This window comes from Protopterus annectens, chromosome 4.part0 (assembly GCF_019279795.1).
Source record: "Protopterus annectens isolate FY-2018-M chromosome 4.part0, PAN1.0, whole genome shotgun sequence".
Lineage (NCBI taxonomy): Eukaryota > Metazoa > Chordata > Ceratodontiformes > Protopteridae > Protopterus > Protopterus annectens.
In genome coordinates, this window is record NC_056733.1 from 1,723,514,857 (window position 1) to 1,723,538,718 (window position 23,862).

Here is a 23,862-nt window from a genome sequence, read left to right on the forward strand (position 1 = left end):
TCAACAATTACCACAAATAATGCTGATACTTTTCAATACATATTAATTTGACATCTCAGTTTTGTGCACAAGAATGAAAAACATCAGCATAAAACATAGTGACCAGTGTCTGAAGAGCAGTCAGAATCTGACAGGTCACATAATAAAGAAATTATAGCCCTGCCCATCCTGCAGGCTGAGACAGAGAGCAAAATTGCTCACATGCAAACACATGGAATATATATAATATAATTCCAGAAATGGGCCTACATCCCTGCTTGCAGTCTGAAGTATGTTACCAAACTAATAGCACACTTTAGTAAGATGCATTTACTTAGTATGTTGCACCTCTCTTTAGTGTGCCATGCAGTGACAAACTCTACTCATACACAACAGCTTTTATACCAGTTTCTTCAACAAATGTCTTTTGTATTAACCCAAAATGGTAACCATTTTAAATGTAAGGAACTGCTTAGAATGATTGCTGGATTACAGAGATTGAATGGCTGAAAGATCGGACTTACATATATTAAGACCAAGATGCCATTTCTTGGACTATTCCCTTTTAACCAAGGTATGGCAATCTCAGAGTTGGTAAATTTAAGGGACTGAGTCCATGCAGGACTAGAGCAGGAGCTCTTGTGCACATCCCTACAGGTTATTCCTGGAATGCACAGCAGTCATATTGCCTGCTGGCAATCTCAGAGTTGGTATATCTAAGTTTGGGGGCTGCAGGGGGGCTTGACCCCCTGGAAAAATAAATGTTAAGGAGAAGAGTGATTTTCAAAATTCACTTCTGTTTCTTCAGTCTTTTGGGGAGCTTTTAGGTACTCAACATTTCAAGTACCAACAGTTCAAAAGGGAGCCACCAGAAATAAGTTATTTTGCCTGAGTCTACCCAGAATGTTTATAGACAATCTTAAACATTTACTTTGCCATCAATCCCATGTTAGTAAAATCACTTCAGCTTAGTTGATAGAGAGAGCTGCTATGATCTCATATTTCTTAAAATGGATAGATAACTTGTGCACCCTCTTGAAATTGGCAGAATCATTGCTGACTGAAGAAACATTTTAAATGGAGTCAAAGTGCATACCAGACCACAAAGTAAAGAAGATGGGGAGAAATAGGAAGAATGAACTTGGAATGAGGGAAGGAGAAGTGGACCCAGTCAATATATTTGGAATGAAAATAATTCAGCCTAGTATGCTGTCTACTCCCATGGTAGTATTTATGTCCTTTGAACAATGTTAAGCTGTAACTTGTTATTAAAGTCCTATGAAAATATAGGTTTGTAGATACTATTCACGCTGTCCTGGAAATCATTGAGGAGAGTAGCTAAATATCTCAATTGCATTGGAGTTCTGTCTGGGTAAGGAACTTGGTCAGAGTTACATAGCAGGCAAATCAAGGTTGAGAGAATAAAAACTTGTATATCAGGAACCAGCTAACTAACACTGTAAAGCATTAATCGTCTGCATTAACTGACAGACAGTGTAGGTCAAAAATGACATCAGCTTAATCAAATATAACATCTGCAATAAAGATCATACCTTTTCCATTACCACTTGCTCATTTTTTTCTTTGCTGTTTTGAAATAGTTTCTTATTATTTTCCTTAAGATAATAGGTAGGTTTGGTTGAATGACCATTTAAGTCTTTGCTAAGCCTAGCTGTGAAGGCAAGGGGCTCCGATGAATGCCTCACCACTGTCTTTGAAGCAGTGTTTTCCAGTGCCACTTCATCCACAAAAAAGCATTACTTTCTCTCTCACACACAGACAAACACACACACACACACACACACACACACACACACACACACACACACACACACACACACACACACACATACACACACATATATATATATATATATATATATATATATATATATATATATATATATATATATATATATATATATATATCCCATCCCACCCTCAGAGAACATTGTAAAAATTCTCCAATCCCGACAGCTTCTCCCTAATGAGATAGTCCTACCACCACTCTGAATCCAGTCATAGATTTCCAATTATCTGTTTGCTCTTGCATACAGCCAAATAATCTCTTTTTCTGGTAGTCGAATGCAGCAATCAACTAGATACATAACAGTTTGTTAACCCATGGGGTAAATAATAGTTACTCTCTTCTCAAATAAACAGCACTGTATAAATACATGTATACACAAGAACTTAAAAATAAATGAATTGTATTTAAATAGTAAAGAAAATTGCTGATTTAAAGGAAAACATATGTAGGTTTGCACACAAGAAAATCGAAAAACAAAGGCAACAACCATAGATTGGACGCATACCAAAAATAAATAAATAAATAAATAAATAATCTGATAGCTAAATTTCCTGGTAAGCTTTATTAGAAAAAGAGAAGCGGTAACACACACATAATAAGAACGTGATATTTTCATACACTAGAGGTAGGAACTTGAAGGATTTTCTAGTACATGGAAAGTTTCAAATACCAGAACATATTAGATGTGGAGATATGGTTTGAACCTTTCCATGTGGAAAATGTAGCATCTGTCCTTTTGTTAAAAAGACTTTCACAAGAGTGAATGGAATAAAATTTCAGGAAAGATGTTTACATAGTTGTAACAGTGAAGGAATAATGTATTGTTTGAGATGTCCATGCAACAAATATTACATTGGAGAAAGCAAAAGAAGTTTAGTAACTAGGGTAAAAAAGAGTACATTCGTGATATTAAAAAGGGCAGTCAATTTAGCCCAGTTGCATTGCATTTTCTTGAAAAACATGGGGAAGATTTTGGTGGCTTACAAGTATCTATTTTAGAATGTATTGAAAAGAGAAATTCTAGTACAATAGATGTTAAAAAAGTTAAGGGAAAAAGAATCTACATTTATTTTAAAATATAACCCCGGGATTCATGAACCTTGCGCCAGGCGCCAGCATAGCGTCGGCGTTATAACGCCAAATATGGCTGCTGAGCGATTCAGGTATGAATGAATTCCACGTGCACTACCGGCGTGCGCCGGACCATCTCCGCCCCCGGCGTAGGTATGCAAAACACACTGTGTGCGGTATTGCACCATGCAAATGAAGGCAAATAGCGATCCACGGCGGCGCAGGCGTAAGGTGAGCACGGCAATGTAAACCAAAAAAAAACGGTTTACATTTACCCAAACATGACCGAGGAGTAACGGAAGGCTGTCAAAGTCAGGTATCATACAGGTGCAATATGCCAATGTGGAAAGGCACCGAGAATGTCCAAAGAAAATATGCACAAAATGTAAAAAAATGACATAAATGGCACGTACGTAGAAAGAACAGCAGACCCCCCGGATATGTGCACAGAAGTTGCAAAGCAATGAAATAATATGACAATGTCCTAAAAGAGCAGTATAACACACATCAGCTGCACAGCCACCACACACCATAGTATGTATGTAAAGCTTCAACCCCAGCGCAATGGTTGTCAAGGAGTGGTGGCGGTGTTCGCCGTAACCATGTATTAGTAGTCAATTCTATGCAAATGAGGCAGATAATAGTGAATCGCAAAAACGGCGCCGTGTAAGGATGGAGCAAACGGCGAGCGGTACTACACCGAGGAGTGGCCTACACGAGATACATGTCAACCACAGAGGGGTGTGCCACCGTAGGAGGAAGGATATTGAGGTCAGCAAATCTGGGCTGTACAATGCACATCACAGCATCAGGACTGGCGGTGAGGAAATAGATGCGCTGAGAGTACATAATGCGCGCACAGATGCATGTGCACGAGGATGACTACGCTCCCAAACCAGTCATGTGACGGCCTCCCGCCAACAACCACGGATATAGGAAGGTAATGCGGAGAATACGAGGAAATGCGGAAGCAGTGTAAACGGAGCCGTAATGAGCAATCAACACCAATCAATCCAGGAAGGGCAAACGCGGCAGCTGGTAACTCTGCATGCAGACCCCTGCATAACGGGAAAGGGAGGCATATGAATGCAAAGATAGTAGGGGATGTAGTAGAAATGCAAAGAGCAAAGAACCGAAATAGCACAGCCAAGTACAGAGGTAGCATAACCGCGGCTGCAGATAAAATGCATCATATGCCATGTGCCTGCAGGATGCAGTAATGTAAGATGCAAAGCCAAGGCAATGCAGGCAGCTGTAATGTAACACTAAAAGCAAGACCGCTGCAGTAGCAACCGTGAAACAACGGAAATAATCCATGGATACGGCTGCACAGACACACCCAATGACATCACCGGTATACAGCACAACAGTATTAAGTGTGAATGCACACAACACACAGCGATTTCCCAAACGCCGCACCGTAGGGTGTAAACAGACGGGAACTTTTAATATGTATATGCTGGGTGCCGCCGTGGCCGTGATGCATAGGTATGTGGCAGAGACAGACGGAGTTGCGGAGGATGGTGCCGACAACCACCGTGAGGCCTCACAGGAGAAGGAGAGTGTTCAGACCAAGGGTGACCTACCAGGGGCTGCGAGACCTGGAGATAGTAGAGCGCTACAGGGTGGACAGGGACACGCTACAGCAAATAGTGGAGCTGTGCCGCCGCCTGAGAACAAGAGACAACAGAGGGGAGCCCATCCCAGTGGACACAAAGGTATGTGTGAGCTTGCGAATACTGGCTACAGGTACCTTTCAAAGGCCAACCAGGGACATAATGGGCATCTCACAGGCATCAGCATCCAGGGTACTACACCAGTTCCTGGATGCCATGTTACCACATGCCCATGAGCACATATATTTCCCCAGATCTCAGGAGGAGTTGGCTAGCAATATGCGCCGCTTCCACCGTGTGGCACAATACCCGGAGGTACTGGGTGCGATAGACTGTACGCACATAGAAATTAAGTCACCACCCGGGAAGCAGGGTAGACGCTACATAAACCACAAGGGATACCTCCATCAATTGCCAGGTCGTGTGCAATGCGCAGGGCATTATCATGGATGTGTGTGCTGGCAGCCCTGGAAGCTACCACGACTCCCATATCTGGCATGCCTCACAGCTGTATCAGGTATTCGCCAGGGGGGACATCACACAAGGTCACCTTGTGGGGGATGCTGGCTACGCACTGGAGCCGTGGTTGATGACACCCATCAGAAATGCACACACACACATGCAAGAACGCCATAATGAGGCACACGCACAAACAAGAATAATCATAGAGCGTGTGTTTGGGATGTTGAAATCACGGTTCCGTGCTTGGATACATCCGTGGAGCCTTGCAGTACTCTCCAGGCACAAGTGCCCACATATTCATAGTATGTTGTATGCTACACAATATGATTCTGCGGAAACAGCTGCTGCAGGGACATAATGCTGGAGGGCCACCAAGCCCGCCACAACTGCCAGGGCAAGCACAGGCACAGGGCGCTCAGCGCCATGGACACACTGAGCCAGCCCCAGTAGGTAGACAGAGGCGCACCCAATATGCCTACGCCCTGGCAAAGAGGGAACGATAGCACATACTTTGACAGTGTAGGCCCCATGGACTGACACCTCCTGACCTGCACACACAGTAAAATGGACGCCACACAAACATGTCCGCCTGTAATGTGTACCGTGATGCGGACGTATGTGTGACTCCAACAAAGGCACCGCCCAAACACTGCACACCCAATAGCCAGCAGAGCATGGAACGCCAACACCTCACCGCATGCCGGTTCTACAGCACACGGCGTAGCCGTATGCTACCACTATCGCCGCAAGTCGACCACATATGTACTCATGTGCATACACAGATACGGAAATAGATATCAGTACACATGTAGAAATATATGTACGCATACACAGATATAAAGTACAACAGGGTAATATGGAACCCAGGGATGCAAGTTCACAGATAAGTAAGACGCAAAATCTCCACATAGTAAACATAGTGACCGACAACCCGATCATCCGGGAGGGTGGGCAGAGCAGGTAACGCCAGCCATGGAAATGTCAACCTGCATCAATACATATCCGCTGTCGGGATGATCACCAGTCCACGGTACAGTAACGGATATGTGCGTGTCATATCCATAGGATATGAGTGCGGAGATACACGCCGCTGGCGATGCGCCAACGAGGTATTGTGTTCAACCGTCGGTGCGAAGCCGCAAGCATACCAGTGAAGTGTACGACATTATGAGGAACGACCTCATTTGGGGTGTAAAACAGTTCATGTTCCTCGCAGTTCCTCAAAGTTCCACATTGAAAATGTCTGTCAAACATCCATTGTTAGGAATGTATATAAATGACATCCTGGTAAATAGAATTTAATCATAGTAATTCATTAAAGGTTCTTCACTGTAAGTAAATCAGCATATTATAATCATCCTATGACCTACCTAGCTGAAGTTGTCACTATGCCATTACTATGTGTTCCACATTATGCCCATTTGTTTCACATTACTAATGTGTGTGTCCTCAGTTTGGAAATAGAAGGTTGAGAGCCATGGCGGCAATATGTGTATGTGTGAGGTGAGGTTGTCGGTGTTCCGCTGTGTGTGTGTAATGTGTGTGCCACTGTGAAATGTGTATGTAGATGACATGTCACAGGCGGAGTGTAATAACACGCGAGGCATACAGTACAGGAACCATAGGCGATGTACAGCAGTACCCACAAAGTAGTACTGACATCTGCTCAGTGGCTATGCACGTGGCGACGTAAAACGATGCAAAGCGGAAATGGCCCAGAATGTACCACAGGGACATAGCCAACAGAAGATGCAAAGGACGATGTACAAACCATGACCGTATGTATGGCGCCATAAGGTAGACTCAACACGATCCGGGCAACGCTACACAGCATCAGGCATGTACGGCGAAAATACGAATGTGCTATCCCGCACCGATCGTGAACACTTACGGTCCCAGAATACCGCTGTGTGTTCCACGACCGCTAAGTAAGCAAGCGCACACGAATAGGAGGCTACCGGTAGCATACAGGCCGCCCCAAGTATAGGACCACAATCACCGTGAATTATCAGTGACAAAATGCCAATGGATAGTAGGCACGGACGAACATCCGCAGATATATAACCGATGTGAAGGAGGAATACGTGCAGGAAGCACACATGCAGGCGATACCGACACCACACGACATCAACAAAACAAACATTCCCGAACAACAGACAGGTAACCTGCAGCTCCCCAAGCAGGGATGGAGCACACACACAAGCATATCTTGTATGTATAAATGCAAGACTCACACCGCACTGGCCACCCACATCCGCAGATATACCCCATCGCACATATCAAAGGGATAACAGCTAAAACCGTAGCAAAACATACAGGCAGTCAATGACAGCGCATACCCACAACAAGCCGCTGGGAAACAGTAGCAGCAGCTGATGCATCCGTGCATCCGCTGTGTACAGGAATATAACAGCTATGTTACACATCTGAATGCACAACGCCATCGACAGACGCCGCCAGGACACGGAGACCCACATGTCGAACAGAATTCCATACCCAACACACACAATCCACGGCTAACACCACAGCGAAATGTACCTGACACCACACATAGCGGATGCAGTCACACAAACATGATACAATACATACCATCCTCACGAAGGTATTCCAACTAACCAACGCCACACGAGGAATGAACCATGGCCTAGTGCCGACGCCAGAACGCATTTAAAGGAGGGGATCACCGTGATATGCGCATAAGTACACACCGAGGAATAGCTATTGGCGTGATTAACCCACATGCCTCAGGTGACGACGAATATAAGGAAGACTCCTGATATTCAAACCGTATGTTCATACCGAACAAATACCGAATACAAAAGAAGGAGTAGCAAGCAAGTACTGACGAATACAGAACCAAAGGTCGGAAAGGTATGTCGAACCCACGACATGTACTGTTGTGTAACGATGATACGTATGACTAATCTGTACAGTATGTGAACGGTGTGTGTAGGTAAAGATACCTGTCCATCAGGCAGAGAGTGGTGAAAGTTGGTTATGTAATGCTAAGCCACGCAGCATACCAACGACTGTGGACAACGTGCGCAGCAGTGGGACAACATGTACACACCCGGATAACCCCAGGTTAGGCCTGCCACCTTTCAAATGGCCAAAGTGGGACATTTTCGACACACATCAGATGTTACAGGTGGACACATACCCATGGTCAGTACAAAGGGTAGAACTGTACTCTTTTGCCTAAATAAAAGCGTAGTCTTGTAGCAGTTTAGTTGCTTATTGTGTGTCTTGTAACATTTAGGAATTTACATACATAAATAACTATGTTATGCAACTCTTACATAAAATGGGACATAATTATGTCCTACAATCTCAGGACATTTGCCATTTGTAATATGTTTTGTCAGGACACAACTGCCCAAAGAGGGACTGTCCCTTGCAAAGTGGCACAGGTGGTAACCCTACCCCAGGTCTGCCATAGGGTTTCAAACACAGAACAATGCCACCACCCACGCTGATGCTGGCAGTGGATATCCAACAATGAAGTGCCACAGCAGGATAGGACATGTATGTATAGTGTCACAGCACACATGTGCATGGGCATATACCGCCGATGTCATACGGAATGTGCGCACGACGCACGTATCCCACGCAGTAGGGGTGACTATGTCAATTATGTGTAATGCAAAGCTGTCATGATGGATATGTTCAGAAATCATAGACAGTATCACAGGCATAGCATGCATGATGGAGGGATGGCCTAATGTTATGTACATAAACAAGATATGTATGGCCTGCACATATGGGACAATGTAGTAGCAGAATAGTTACCCGAAATGGAGGGAACAGCAAGTAACCATGTCCAAACGTTCCGTAGCAGGTGCAATGTGTGTCACAATGATGTCCAGCAGGGCCGTGTGTAAACACGCAGTAATGTACACAGTAGTGACACCCCCCCATGGTAGTGTCCACTGAACGGCAGAAGTGGATGTCAACTGTTATGTCTATACAGTACGTCCGCTGTGGTGGTACCATGGGTCTGTGTCACCCTACCAGCAAGGGAGCTATCACATGACTAGTGACACAGTGTGCCCCTGTGGGATGTGCACAGGACCTATGTCCCACAGCACGGTGTGTGTCCAGTCTGTGGATGTCACACAGACGCCCGGCCGAGCAATGTGGCATGTGTGCACACATGCAGGACTGCTCCTCCCACCCTGCCCACTGCAAACGCCATGTAGGAGTACTACATGCATCAGTACTGCGGAGAACATGGCCCATGGCAGAGTAGATTACACCCCTGTGTTAGTGGCATGCAGGTGAGTACAGATGTGTTACATGACTGTCATTTGCATATGTAAACTGTCTGAGCTCGGTAGAGATCACAGCATCACTATCCTGAGACATGTAACGTTGTATCCATTGTGTAAGGTACCCCACACCTGTGTCATTGTAACACTGCCCGCGGTACATGTGTGTATGGCACAGGTACAAGGGCACCCAAGGTATCAGCTAGACATACGGTCCAGAAATGCGTGGTCCTGCACATGTGTACCCACGCCATGGTGAAATATGGCAACCACAGCACCATGTGGGCATGTGTGTGTACATCAACCATGTACAACGTGATATGCCTGTATAGGGACAGTATCCATGTGATACACACCGCATGACTGACAGTATGCAAAGGTGATGTGTATGCACTATGTGTGATGTAACTGATGCAATGATATCTACATGATATATCTGCCACACTGACACCTGTATGGGTGTTAGCAATATGAGTAGGATGAGCTAGAATGCTGCCAGGTATGTAGATGTGGTATATGTAGGCATGGACAATACTGTGTGACAGCAGGTAGTGTACGTATGCATATACTGAGCATGAGGGGCCACATGTCTGAGGACTGTGCAATGTCACACGTCCGTGACTTGTTGTAGTTAGCATGATATGCCTGCACCACTGTGTGACCTGTACAGGAGGCACATGGCGAACATCCCGAGACATAGGGTACGATGTGATGCTGGATGTGTACATTGGCAATAGCATAAAGTGGAATGGTGCTGAAGGGCAAAGAGCGGATCATGTCTGATGTGATACCCTCTGTACCACCCCAACCACCCATGCAATAGTATGACAGGTGGCCAGCATGGGATGTGGTGTGCTGTGGCACATAAGCCCAACAAGGGTGCCAGTAAAGGCATGCAGGTAGTCAATGAGTGTGTGAAGCATGTATGTCAAGATGTGGCCCAGTGCCATACTGAATGGCCCAGTCATGGGTGTAGAAATGCAGCCCCATACGTGCAATGCAGTACCACCCATGTGTAGTGTGATAGATGTGGTAGTGTGGTGGTCAGGGTACACAACATACATGAATGGGCTAGCAGTCACTGCAGTGTGCTGCTGCAGAGACATGTAACAGCCAGGTTGGCAGGATACAACAACTATGGCGATTTGAGGTGACATTGGGACTGTGTTCCCGGACATAACATGTGCATGGCAGTACTATGTATGTGTCCACAGGGTTAATACAATGTCCAGCCAAGGATTGGAACCCTGTAGTGAGTGAGAGTGTGTAGTGTTGGTAGGTACCCCATTGGCAGGCACGATGCCAGCAACATCTGTGTTGGCAATGCCTGCATGACTGTGGTATGCCGCATTGAATGTGGATGTAGTCAAACAGCAGAGACATACCACCACACTGCGTGAGGGCCCACACTGCAATGTCTGGCAGTCATGTGTAGGTAGCTAGCTGTGGAGTATGTCATGCACCATGAGGACACACCATGACTGTCAAGTGACACACCACACACAGGTGAACATAACTACCGTGCAACAGCCTGCACATGTGCCCATACAGCACGTGTGCATGGAACAGGAATACCACTGTGGCCTGTGAAAAGGCCAGTACCACCATGTCTCTGTGTGGAATAGCATGGTCCCTACCAGTGTGTAAATGTAGCAGAAGTGCACTGTGATCAGTGTTGGTATAGGCACATAGACTGTCCATCGTACGGGGTGCCATGCCATCAACTACCTCTGTCAGTGGATGTCAGTAATACCGGCTGTAGAGTGTATGTACCATGCATGCTGCTATGGTTGTGTGTTTAGGGTGTGGCTAGCAGGGATGAGAAGCATGGATGTTCAGCAAACAGAGGGGATGTGTGTAGGCCCAGCACACAGACACATGGAGGTTTGGTGCATGCCGAGGGTAGTGTAGGTATGGTATGTGTCGTAATGTGTCACCCAGCTATGCATACTGCATGGCCAAGCATGTGTGGGTACATGGGAGTCCATACTAAGGAAGGGCGTGTTGCTGTCAATACATAGCAGTAGCAACTGTCCTAGGTGCAATGTACAGTATGCCAACACGACCGGCATGTAACCTGTGGTGTACAGTGTATTCACTGTCGCTGTCACAATGTGCGAGCGGTCACGAACATGGGTATCTGAACATGGATTACCTATGATGCAATGTGTCTTGGGAATATACAGTATGTGTGTAAATCACTGCGTGGTGTGGGAACCACCCACCCGTGTGTGTTGCAGTCCAGGTATGTGCCTGGGAGGTATGATCTGTGTACAATCTGGACTGGCAGGTGTGCCGTAGGGCATGGAGGCAGGTCCCAGGCACTGCAGATAAATGACATGTGTGCTGTACTGTGTGTGCAGTGCTTGTGTACAGCACAGTGGAGGGTGTAAGCATTGTCACACATCACTGCATGCTGTGCCTACCTGTGACAGCCCTGCCGGAGACAGACATGTGACACCGCTGCACAGGCAGCATAGCATGTGAAGATGTACATGTGGGCTGCACACCTTAGGCAGATGTCCACAGGTCATGTGTGCCACGGTAGTGTGGTTGAACACGACTATCAGACTGGACAAACACCACATGCCTGCATAACTACAGTATGACCATAGTCAACAGTCCCAGTGACAGAGTAGGCCAATGTACACTATCCCTGCGCTCAGACCACTGGCTACTGGACACCTGGCTAGACACACACCCGGAGGGTTAATTCACCATTGAGCCATCACATGTCCCAGTCCATGTGGGCCGGAGAATGTCATCACAGGGTGGTCACAATAGCAGGTGGCAAGGCAGACACGGTGTACCAGGTGATGTGTCATGTGTGCATATGTCGACTAGCACAGCCGTTCACATGTCTGCAACATACTGGTGCACGATGTATACTGTTACATGATGAATGGAACTGCACTGTCATCCACTACAGGGCCATCTGACACAGGTGTGTTGTGACTGATGTAACCCATGTTTGCACAGGATACACACTGCTGTTGTAGGCAGCCATGCTGGTGGCTACCAGTGATATATGCAGTGGTCATACAGACATACCGTATACAGTGTTCATGCAGGAATGTCCATTGTCGTGGACGATGTGCTGCTATGTGAATGTAGGTGTGTGTTGTGAATGTTACACATCCAGAAGACACCATCTGGTGCAGTCATGGTTGTCAACACCAGTACACACATCCACAGCAGTCAGAACCCAGTCCTGACAATGTGTGTCAGTCACCCTCGCACTGTGTGACATATGTGCACATGGCGGAACACCTCCCACTGTCATCTAAGCTGGCTACATGATGGCTGGAATGTGCTGTAGAAATGTACAATGCTGGTAGCCCAATGAAGTACCTGGAATCAGACACAGTACGCTATGTCAGCCATGTAAACCATGCACAACAATGACCGCCCAACAGACACAAACAATGCATTGACACATGGAACATGTGCACATGACAACCCCCAATGAGGTATGTTGCACATATTGATGTACAATTGTCATCTATGGCCATAGCATGGATGCAGACACACATACTCCACAGGTAGTACCATGTGATGTAGGTAGGGGGCATTGCTCGTGTACATGTCACAGTAGTTGTACACACACATGTCCTGCATAGCCGCCATGTAGGGGTAGCTGTGGTATGTGACTACTGGACATGCCCGTACAAATGCCCATGTCCCACAGGCGTTGTGTTAGGTGTGTACCACATGTGACGGCTGACAACAAGCTGCGATGTGTACGGCTGCCGTGTACCTGTGTGACATTGTCTGTGATGGGTGCAAAGGCATATAGTATCGTATTGCATGCACACAAGCCCCACATAGGTCCATAGCCTGTACATACAAGACAAGGAGTGTGTGGGATGATAGCAACCCACAGGAGGAGATGGGTATGGCCGGCAGGCCACAACCACATGTGTGTGTACGGTGTTCACGTCCACCACACATGACCATCTGAGAGGCTAGTGTTACAGCTGTACAGGGTTGCATGCATATATGTTCAGCAACATCCCTGTGTGTCCCACCACTGGCCCGTGGACCGATGGACACCAACCATATGTGCAGATATGACATGTGCACAGCACATCACAGATGCCTACTGTAGAACAGGCTTACCGTAGACATGTGCACAGTAGGTCTGTGCCAGCTGCAGTCAAACATGTAATGTGCCGAACCACACCAATAGTCCAGGCCATGCCACAGATGGACGTGCATGCATCTGTGTATGTATGGCTGTGAATGTCTCCGCATAGCAATATAGCTGTGTCACCGCTAGAACAACAATATGAATGTGTCATATGTGTGAGGGTGCGCCATACGATATGGTCTGATCGACGATACCATCAGTGACCCTGCTATGTGAACATCCCTGTCCCCATACATGGATACCTATGCTGTGCCCAACACCACATTCACAGAGGGAGGGATGGCGGTGTGTAGTGCAGCAGCAGACATGGGGTGGCAGCAGGCACTGGATGTACACATATGTGGTACCCACATCAGTGCAGGCAACCATCCATGTGCACGGATAGCGTGTGTGTCCACATACAGCACTGTGTTGATCAATATCCCAGCACATAGCACCTGCCAGGTTTACAGTGTATGCATGGATGTGTGATACCTGCATGCACCAGACACACCCTCAGCAAGCAGCGGCAGCATACCTCGCTTGAGGCCAGTGTCCACACCATGGCGATAGACATGTTGAATGTCCATATACACATAGCACTGACATATGGAATGGACAGCCACCCTGCCAATATCGTGAAACCCCCAGGTGGATCACAACCCAGTGCCATGTATGTGGCATACCCTGCCATACCATGCAGACCTGCCCAGCAAGGCTGCATGAGCTATCACAGTCCTACATGGTGCAATGGACAAAAGGCACTCTCACTATCAACCATACACAGCAGTAATGTGGCGGTGATGCACCCTGTGGTGTCACAGGTGCTGTGTGATGCTTTGGACAATGTGTGTGTGTACATGCTATGCATGGCCTGTCCTGCTAATGTGTCATGGTTACACATTGCCCTATGTCTATCACATGTGCAACACAGGTGAGCTGTGGCAAGTTGTCCGACACCCGGACAGTGCTGTGTGGATGTACCTGGCACGACACATGCATCTGCAGGTGTCCATGTGTATGTGTACAGTGCCACTCCTGTCGCTCACAACGGCTACAGACGTGATGTGTACTGACATATACACAGCGACCAGGTGAACAGCAGCACCGACGCCACATGGGGACCTATGCCAGTGATATGGACACAGGTGCAGCTAGGTACACATGTCCACAGCTGGCTAACATCTACATGGTGCGGTACAGTGTGATGGGGTGGCAAACAGATATGATGTGACACACACTGCTCAATGGTGTGAAGCCAACACATCGGCTGTGTCACTGCCACGATGCCTTTCACAGATTACTGTGCAGATGTACTTGTCATAGCAATGTATCTCCAACAGTATGCCAGCACAGCAGTGTAAATGTGACCTGCCACCATCATTATGTCTTACAGATAATGCCACGATCCCAGCTTCCTGCATTCAGTCGACAGGAGGAGGAGGTGATCATACCATACCTCCATAGTAATCATAACATGTTATTTAGTCATGTGCCACAGCAGGCACAGGAACGACAGGAGATGTGGGAGGAGATGTGCAGGAGGGTGAACAGCCTGGGCGGATACAACCGCACTTATCAGCAGATCCGCAGGCACTGCACAGACCTGATCCAGCATGCAAAACAGCGTGCCGCTGCAATCGCCAGACAACAACGTGGGACAGGTGGTGGGCCACCAACCCAGCCCCCACTCACAGCCACGGAGGAGCTCCTGGCCAGTCTGGGGACACCCACGAACAACACGCAGAAACCCATGTGTCCATCGTGGAGGTGGGTGTCTCCAACTATGAGCTTGGAGCTGCATGGTAAGTCAGGGTTGCATGTTTGTATGATAAGTGACGGGGGTGGGTGTCATAGTACAACACATAATATAGCCATACATGCCAGGTATATGGTTACACAAGACGATACTACAGTATGCTATGTTGTGTTAGCAGACATGTGCATAGCACATGCTAACTCACAGACGCATGATGTGACATGCACACTGCTGACTGTGGCGATAGTAATGGATAATGTGTATACCTTTGTGTCATCCCTTTACAGGTACGCCTGGCGGTCGCAAACACAAGGGTCTGTTGCAGGTAAGTCTGTTGCTAGTCAAAGGCATGATATGGTGTATTGATATTCCCCATGTGTCCAGGCATGACATGCACACCTGTGTGTGCCCCAGTCACGGTATACAGGTTGCACCACCCGACACACACACCACCCATGTACAGTAGATACAACCGTTAGCGTAGAGTGGCATGACACCACACAACCAATTGGTGTGTCACGTGCATTCAGCTATGCATACAATGGTGTAGGTGTTCCACAATGGCTGCATGTGTAGTATGCATCGGTATGCCTCTGCAGTATGCACACAGTACCACATAGTGAGCTGTGATCTTGCCAGAGCACAGGTGTTACCAATGTGACCTATGCCCCTGCATCGGTGCACACGCTAGACATGGCACATGCCATGTCCCATGCACGTGGATGTCTGGCTGCAACATTGTCACACCATGACATGACCTATGCACGACATAGCAGACATCCACACTGTCTGCATATCTGTAGGGAATGTGACACCTTACACTACTATGGTTGTATGTCACATGGGCCACCACAGGGCCATGTGCACGATGTCCACCACACACAATTGTCAATGACCCAGACAGACAAGGCCATGGTCGATACCTACAGGCATGTTGCCACACAGTACATCCACAGTGGGTAGTCACCGCTGCACCCTGTACACACATAGTGGGCTCATCACTGTAGTGGCCCCCCTGGACATCCGATGTAGTACACCACTGACATGGAATGCCTCTCCACAGCTACCACAGGTGCCTCCAATATCCACCACATATGTGCTGCTGAGCGGCTTAACTGACTGACAGACATGGCAATGTAATGCGCCCAGGTCACGATCACACAGAAACATAACTGTGTCCTGCTACTGTGCAGTGGCACAGTGCCCGCACTCCACACTGTACAGCTATGTACACAGCTCACACCAACCGCACCTGCACAGACATCCCTGTTACCCATACATTGTATCTGTAGACTGTACACATAACACTGCACCATGACAGCCATTGTGATGTGGTGCATGCGGTGGGACACCATCGCCACATGTCCACATGATACCACACATGTTTGCGGTGTACATGACATAGTGTCGGCAGACATGTGTACTGTCAACTCGCCTGTGGCCACACGGTGTATCACGGTGATGCATGCAAACTACCATGAATGTGTGTACTGCATGCCTACTAAAAGACACCTGCCTGTTGTACTGTTCCCACCAGGGCAGTGTGCATACTGCCACTAGGAATGTGTGGTCTACATTCACTGGTCTGTGGCGGTGAATGCTGCATGCCACCTGCAATATCACATGCATGATGTCTGTGTGTGTGTGTGTGTGTGTGTGTGTGTGTGTGTGTGTGTGTGTGTGTGTGTATTGTAACTGACGGTATGCCTTTGTATTGACAGGTGCTGTAGGTGAGTTCCCTCCCGCGTCCAGCTGATGCTAGTGTCCCCACAGATACTAGTGGTGATGACCATGTGCATGAGGCACAGGCAGGGTCGTCACAGGCACACACTGTGCCATTGGATAACATCACACTTACGTCCCCTTCATCCCTGAACACGGTTCGATGCCGACACATACCCCAACACCGCTGCCCATAGATGACGGTCAGTCAGCGCCTGTTGGCATCGAGCAGGAATGTGTGGTGGCTGCAGAAGGTGTGGTTACACACGATGTTGCCAGTGTAATGACTGGTGCAGTGCCACGCAGGCATGTGGCAGGTGCTGCTCGTAGGGGAGCACCGCCAGACATACACCTGCCGTACAGGTGCAGCAGCTGGTATAACCAGACGCATGTTCCAGACTGTAATGGCGGCGCAGGCACGCGTCGAACGGCAGAACCAGGAAGGGCAGAGGCTGCAGAGGTCTGCAATCCGCTCCTTGAATGACAACATCCAGGCATTGGCGAACGCCCAACAGCATCTTGCCGATGTTCTGGATAGGAGATTGGGTGAGATGGCTGGTATCCTCGACCGAGGCATGGCCATCCTTGAGCGTGGCTGTCCGTGCAGGAACACCAGGTAGGGGTGAGGCATAGGGCACGGGCGAGGCCAGCAACACCACTTGGTGCAGGTCAGCAGGCGTGCCACCTCCCATGCCCACCCACCCAGTGCTGGTAGCAGCAGCAGTGCAGCTGCTACTACACCGACCACACCAGGAGAGAGCAGGCCACGTGGACGTGGCCCTGGACGGCCCCGCGTGGCACGCTTCCAGCGGACATGTGACATCGGAGAGTGGACTGTCTGTACCTACACCCGTCGTGCCTGCGACCCCAGGCAGGCCCGGTCACGCCGCTGCAGGCGGACACAGTGAGCCGTAACACCTGCACTGTACAGTCTGGGGCTGCCAAGCATACCCGTGTAGGCATCACAGATTAGTGAACTGTGTACACACAAACCCACACACAGCAAACACGACTGTAGGGCTCCACCACACCCACATGCAATGTACACAGTCATGCCCAGTCAATGCACAGGCCCTTACACACACACATGATGTCATCCATTGGTACAGCCTATGCCTGTGGCACACATATCACCCTGTGCATATGATGAAGTCTCTGCCACATAACTGTGAGCTACACCATCAGTGCATGGTTATGCAAACATATTCTGATGCACAGGGTGGACAAGATAGTGAGAGGTGTATGTGATACCTGTGTCCGCATAGTACGTGATGTGTATGTTGTGGTGTGTGTGTATGGCTGGTGACAGGTGTGTATGTGATGTGGGTTGTGCACTGACATCATGCAGCAGACATACCATGCAGGACAGGTGCAGCATTCATTGTTCTGTGTACACAGTATGTGTGGTGGTTACATGTGTAGCACCATGTTGGTTCAGTTAACACGCATGACAAGGATGGGGTAATTGCATGTGCCTACTGGGAGCTCTGTAATTAGTTGTCCACGCGTAGTCGTGGGCTACCCACAGGCATGTCTGGCAACATCAGCATAGCACAGGTACCCGCACTCGGCATGGACCCCTACATAGGAACATAGGTGCACATGTACATAACAGCTTATGCGCCCTATGACATGTGTGGACCTAGCGTGACCGTGTGTGGCTGCTAACACCCCTCAGGATGGGGATGCCACATCCATCAGTCCTCAGTCCCTCGTCCAGCACTGACACACAGATGATGCCTGGCGCATAACTATATCCACACATCCACACCTCATTATTAGTCCTGGACGAAGGCAATCAGTGCCTTTCCTTCACATGGGCTGGCACTCCTCTACGTGTTGTAGGGGGTCTCCGCCATTGACCCTGTTCCCCAGCACGCCACACTCATCTTTGTGGTGATGTGTGTGACAGTCGCTTCTGTGCCCGTGGTTTGCCTGGAGCCTAGGAAGTGGAATATGCCCATGTCACCCAGGTCAGACATGGCCGCAGTATGCCAGGCACAGATCACCACAGAGCAGATGTGCTGTGAAGGTTTACAGCCGGAGTCCCCTTGGTCGTGCAGCTTGTGACACATGTCCTAGCACCGCCATCCCCGCCTTGTGTAACGCTTATGTCCTTCCAAGTGCTGCAGGCGCCTGGTTAGCTACAGGCCAGATGTGCCAATGTACGCAGTCATTGCTCTGGTGTGTGATGTGTACAGGGTACAATGAACACCCCTGATGTCGATGCGATTCCTTCAAGACCAGGAGGCCACAGTGGAATGTCTTCACACCCACATTGCCATTGTGTGTGTTGACAGATGTTAACGACAGGTGTCGTAGCCATTTCCATGAACATGTCCACCATCTGGAATGGCTTACCACCTACATGTGACATTGGGCCGAACATGTCCTTCACACTGGGTAGGTCTGCACCTTCTCTGGCATGTAGTAGCAGGCCATGGCTCTGGCACCAGTTATCCATGTCTATGACGCCCTAGGTGGATGTCCGTGTCACATGGGGTGTTGGGTATGGTGGCCGGTGCGTAGTCATCTGCATACCTTGTCTGCCACAATCCCCCTATGATTGCATGCACATTGAAGGTCGAATGCCATATGGCAGGGGGCCCAGGACCGAGCCCTGTGGGCCTCCACTGGAGACCAGATATGAGTGTGACAAGGCACCAGGAACACCAACCCTGTGTGGTGTGACCTCCAACCATTCTGAGAAGCATCGGGTGACATATGTCCACACATGTATGCTGGCGAGCCTTACGATGAGACCCAAGTGTAGTGTGCTCTGAACGCCCCACCAGGTCATGGTACTGTGTGCAAACCCACTATCCCCATCAATGGCCTTGGTGACCACTCCAGACAGGACGAGCAGGTTCGGGAGGCAGGATCCGCCTTGACTATGTTGTTGTGGGTATGTTCCAGTATTGGCTGTACACCGCTGTCTGTATCCATGGGCACCTGTATGGACCTCCCCACAGCTTTGCAGACAAGGCTTGTCAAGCGGATAGGATGTGGCTGTCTACAGTCCATAAGAGCACTACCCTGGCATAGTGGGACCACAGATGCCATATGACGCCCATTGGGGACATAGCCCATAGTAAGGCTAACATGACACAGTGGTTGCATGTGTGGGCCGAGGCCCTCAATGAGGATGGGTAGCACACAGCCAGGGACACCATCGGTGCCCAGTGGTGCTGTGTCAACCGCCATACAGATATGGGATCACCCAGGCCATATGAGATGTTTGGGAGGCTACACTCTGGTGGATGGATATGTCCCTCTTGGGGATGTATGCATGGAAGATGTCCGCTGGTTTGCAGACAATGTCTGTGGGTGCAGTGACCATTGTACCATTCTGGACCATTTCCAGCCAAGTCTGTGTGCCCCCAACCATGTCCTTACCACAGTTAAGGAAGGCCCTATGGTTGTCTCATGTGCCCTCTGCAGTACCACTCCCACAAGCGGCCGTGGATGATTGTATGTGTGGCCGTATGGTGACGCTTTGTATGAATGGGAGATGGTTTCCTGGTATTGACATTGCTCTGTCATGTATTAGCTCCAACTGTTGATGTACAGCTAGTCAGTGGCTGCGGTCCACCACACCATGTGCCTACCTGTGGTGGACAAGGTCCTGATGTTATCATGTTTGCCTGTTGCAGACATGCATGTGGGTGCTCAGAGAATGCATTCGCTAGGGCGGTTGCCAGTCTGGCCTGGGTTCAACACTGGCATGGAGGACTTGTAGGGTACCACACGGTCGTATGATGTGTGTGGTTTGTTGTGGAGAGGTCATCACTTAGGTCCCCATGCCGGTGTTGGTTACAGGATGTGGATGACCAGTGGATCCACTATACGGTCTGGCATCACCATTGAGGGCTGTACATCCTGTGTGGGGCATATCCTCACCATGTGTGATGGGCAGAACTGTCAGACATCCCCCCCAGTATGTATGGTGCATGGCTGTTTAACAGTGGCCAGGTGTGAGAACACCTGTGACCGGCGGCGTAGTGTGTTGTGCCATGGCTGATGTACCCAGTCTATGTATGGGTGGTTCATGTCACCCAATACGGTGCTGTTGTGAGAGCATGCCCACTCACCAGTGTCCTCAGGACATCTGTGCAGGTAGCCTGTGTTTGGGAGGGTTGTCTGTAGCATGCAACAAACTGTAGGCCAGTCCTACACATGGTTAATTGCACCTAGATATTCCTCGATGCAACGCCATGTCTGTGGCAGGGCCGGGTTGCTGTTGTGTGGCTGGACACACACGACGGTCCACATTCCGCCACCCATGCCGCCGCACCATGTGTATGCATGTCTGCTCTGTGCCGACTCTAAGTGTCTGAGCATGCCCAGTAGGCAGCTGTGTAGATAGACACACAGCACAGTGCAAACCGCGCCGACTGCAGTTATACCCCGGTGCATGCCTGTATCCCCTTCGCAACGGCGACGCCTGTGGCATGGCCAGGTTGTTGTTGTGTGGCTGGACACACACGACGGTCCACATTACGCCACCCATGCCGCCGCACCATGTGTATGCATGTCTGCTCTGTGCCGAGTCTAAGTGTCTGAGCATGCCCAGTAGGCAGTGATGTACTGATCAGTAGTTACTTGGTATTCCGACTGCAGCACTAACGCAGTTACTGGGCCACCTTGGGATGGTAACAGGCCGCGTGACTGCGCACTCTGACCTAACTCCCGATCGGGCGCATTGCCTCTGCAAATGATACCACCCACGAGGGGTATGCCTCCTGACAGCGCCTGCTCAGTAAACTCGGTAGCTGCTCTGTAAATGCTTCGCACTGTAGTGTGTTCATGTAGATAGGCGAGGTTCGCCTCCGCCCCTTCCGTGTGTGTGTGTGTGTGTGTGTGTGTGTGTGTGTGTGTGTCTGTGTGTGTGTGTGTTTCCAGCTGCCTCTGCGAATGAACATGCTTTTAGGCGCCCGCAACACAAATCTTGGCTATTGCCAACTATTGTCTTGCGGGTGACGCCACCAGCCTACAAGTATGCCTCTGACAGCGCCCTTCAGTAAACTCGGTAGCTGCTCTGTAAATGCTTCATACTGTAGTAAGTTCATGTAGATAGGCGAGGTTCGCCTCCGCCCCTTCCGTGTGTGTGTGTTTCCAGCTGCCTCTGCGAATGAACATGCTTTTAGACGCCCGCAACACATACCTTGGCTATTGCCAACTATTGTCTTGCGGGTGATGTCACCAGCCTACAAGTATGCCTCCGACAGCCTGTTCAGTAAACTCGTAGCTGCTCTGTAAATGCTTCATACTGTAGTGAGTTCATGTAGATAGGCGAGGTTCGCCTCCGCCCCTTCCGTGTGTGTGTGTGTGTCTCTGTGTGTGTGTGTTTCCAGCTGCCTCTGCGAATGAACATGCTTTTAGACTCTCCGCAACACATACCTTGGCTATTGCCAACTATTGTTTTGCGGGTGACGCCACCAGCCTACAAGTATGCCTCTCACAGCGCCACTTCAGTAAACTCGTAGCTGCTCTGTAAATGCTTCATACTGTAGTAAGGTCATGTAGATAGGCGAGGTTCGCCTCCGCCCCATCCGTGTGTGTGTGTGTGTGTGTGTGTGTGTGTGTTCCCAGCTGCCTCTGCGAATGAACATGCTTTTAGACTCTCCGCAACACATACCTTGGCTATTGCCAACTATTGTCTTGCGGGTGACGCCACCAGCCTACAAGTATGCCTCTGACAGCTCTTCAGTAAACTCGTAGCGCTGCTCTGTAAATGCTTCATACTGTAGTAAGTTCATGTAGATAGGCGAGGTTCGCCTCCGCCCCTTCCGTGTGTGTGTGTGTGTGTGTGTTCCCAGCTGCCTCTGCGAATGAACATGCTTTTAGACTCTCCGCAAGACATACCTCGCTATTGCCAACTATTGTCTTGCGGGTGACGCCACCAGCCTACAAGTATGACTCTGACAGCGCTCTTCAGTAAACCCGTAGCTGCTCTGTAAATGCTTCATACTGTAGTGAGTTCATGTAAATAGGCGAGGTTCATCTCCGTCCCTTCCGTGTGTGTGTGTGTTTCCATTGCTTTCGCAAATTTTTCTGAATAAGCAAATTTAAACCGCTCACAATCAACAGTGTGATATTTAATATCATGTTAAGACTCACATTGTTGATTGTGAACATTCTTAGACTTTGCTTTTTTCTGCAGACGTTGTGGAAACAACGAAAACGCTGCATGTTTTAATTAACTGTTTAAATGTTACGAAGACTTGTGTTGTGTCGAACTACGGGGACTATTCTTGCTGCAGGTTGCTGGTTTGTTTGTGTTTCATAGTACAATATCATGTAATACGGTGTTCATAGTATGCTTTCTGTGATGTTGACATGTGTGTGTTTCGTTAGCAGTGCCTCTGCTTTCTATGCTGTGGCTACATGTTCATTGTTCGCATAGAAAGTGACAAATGGAAGTGTAAGGGTGGACATTTAAAGCCTGGATACTTCCATGTTATGTGTAAGTCTCACGGGCCAACGGGTGATAGCGCATACATGTCTATGAAGTACCTTTGGATACCATATGCGACGGTCGTGGACGAAATGTTTAAGTTGACTGTTCCGCCTACCTATGTGTGACATGGTTTGTGGCCATAGGGTGCCAGCAAGTCTTTCCTGTTCATTGGGTGTTTGCCATGGTCTATTGACATCAATCCTATTAATTCACCGAAGGATGTCTTTCATTGGTGGCAACGCCATAGTTTGACCATCGTATGTCATTCCCAGCAGACGCTGAGAATGTGCCATTGGTATGTTTACACAGGTGACCCATCTGTTCCACTGTATGGAAGCGCAGATCCCCATTGATGTGCTGGCAGATTGAGTGCTGTGTACGCCGGTATCTGCCCAGCGGTCTGGCTTTGAATGGGGAGTGTCTACTGTAGTCCCTATCTGTATTTCCTGGGTTATGCCTTGCAACAGCTGTGGATTCCCCAGGTTTGCAGCTATGGGTGCCATCTTGGCCGCACGCTTGTCCATCCATGGAACTGCCTACTGGACACTAGTATCGGGCTGTAAACATTTCACAGCTGCATTCTCCA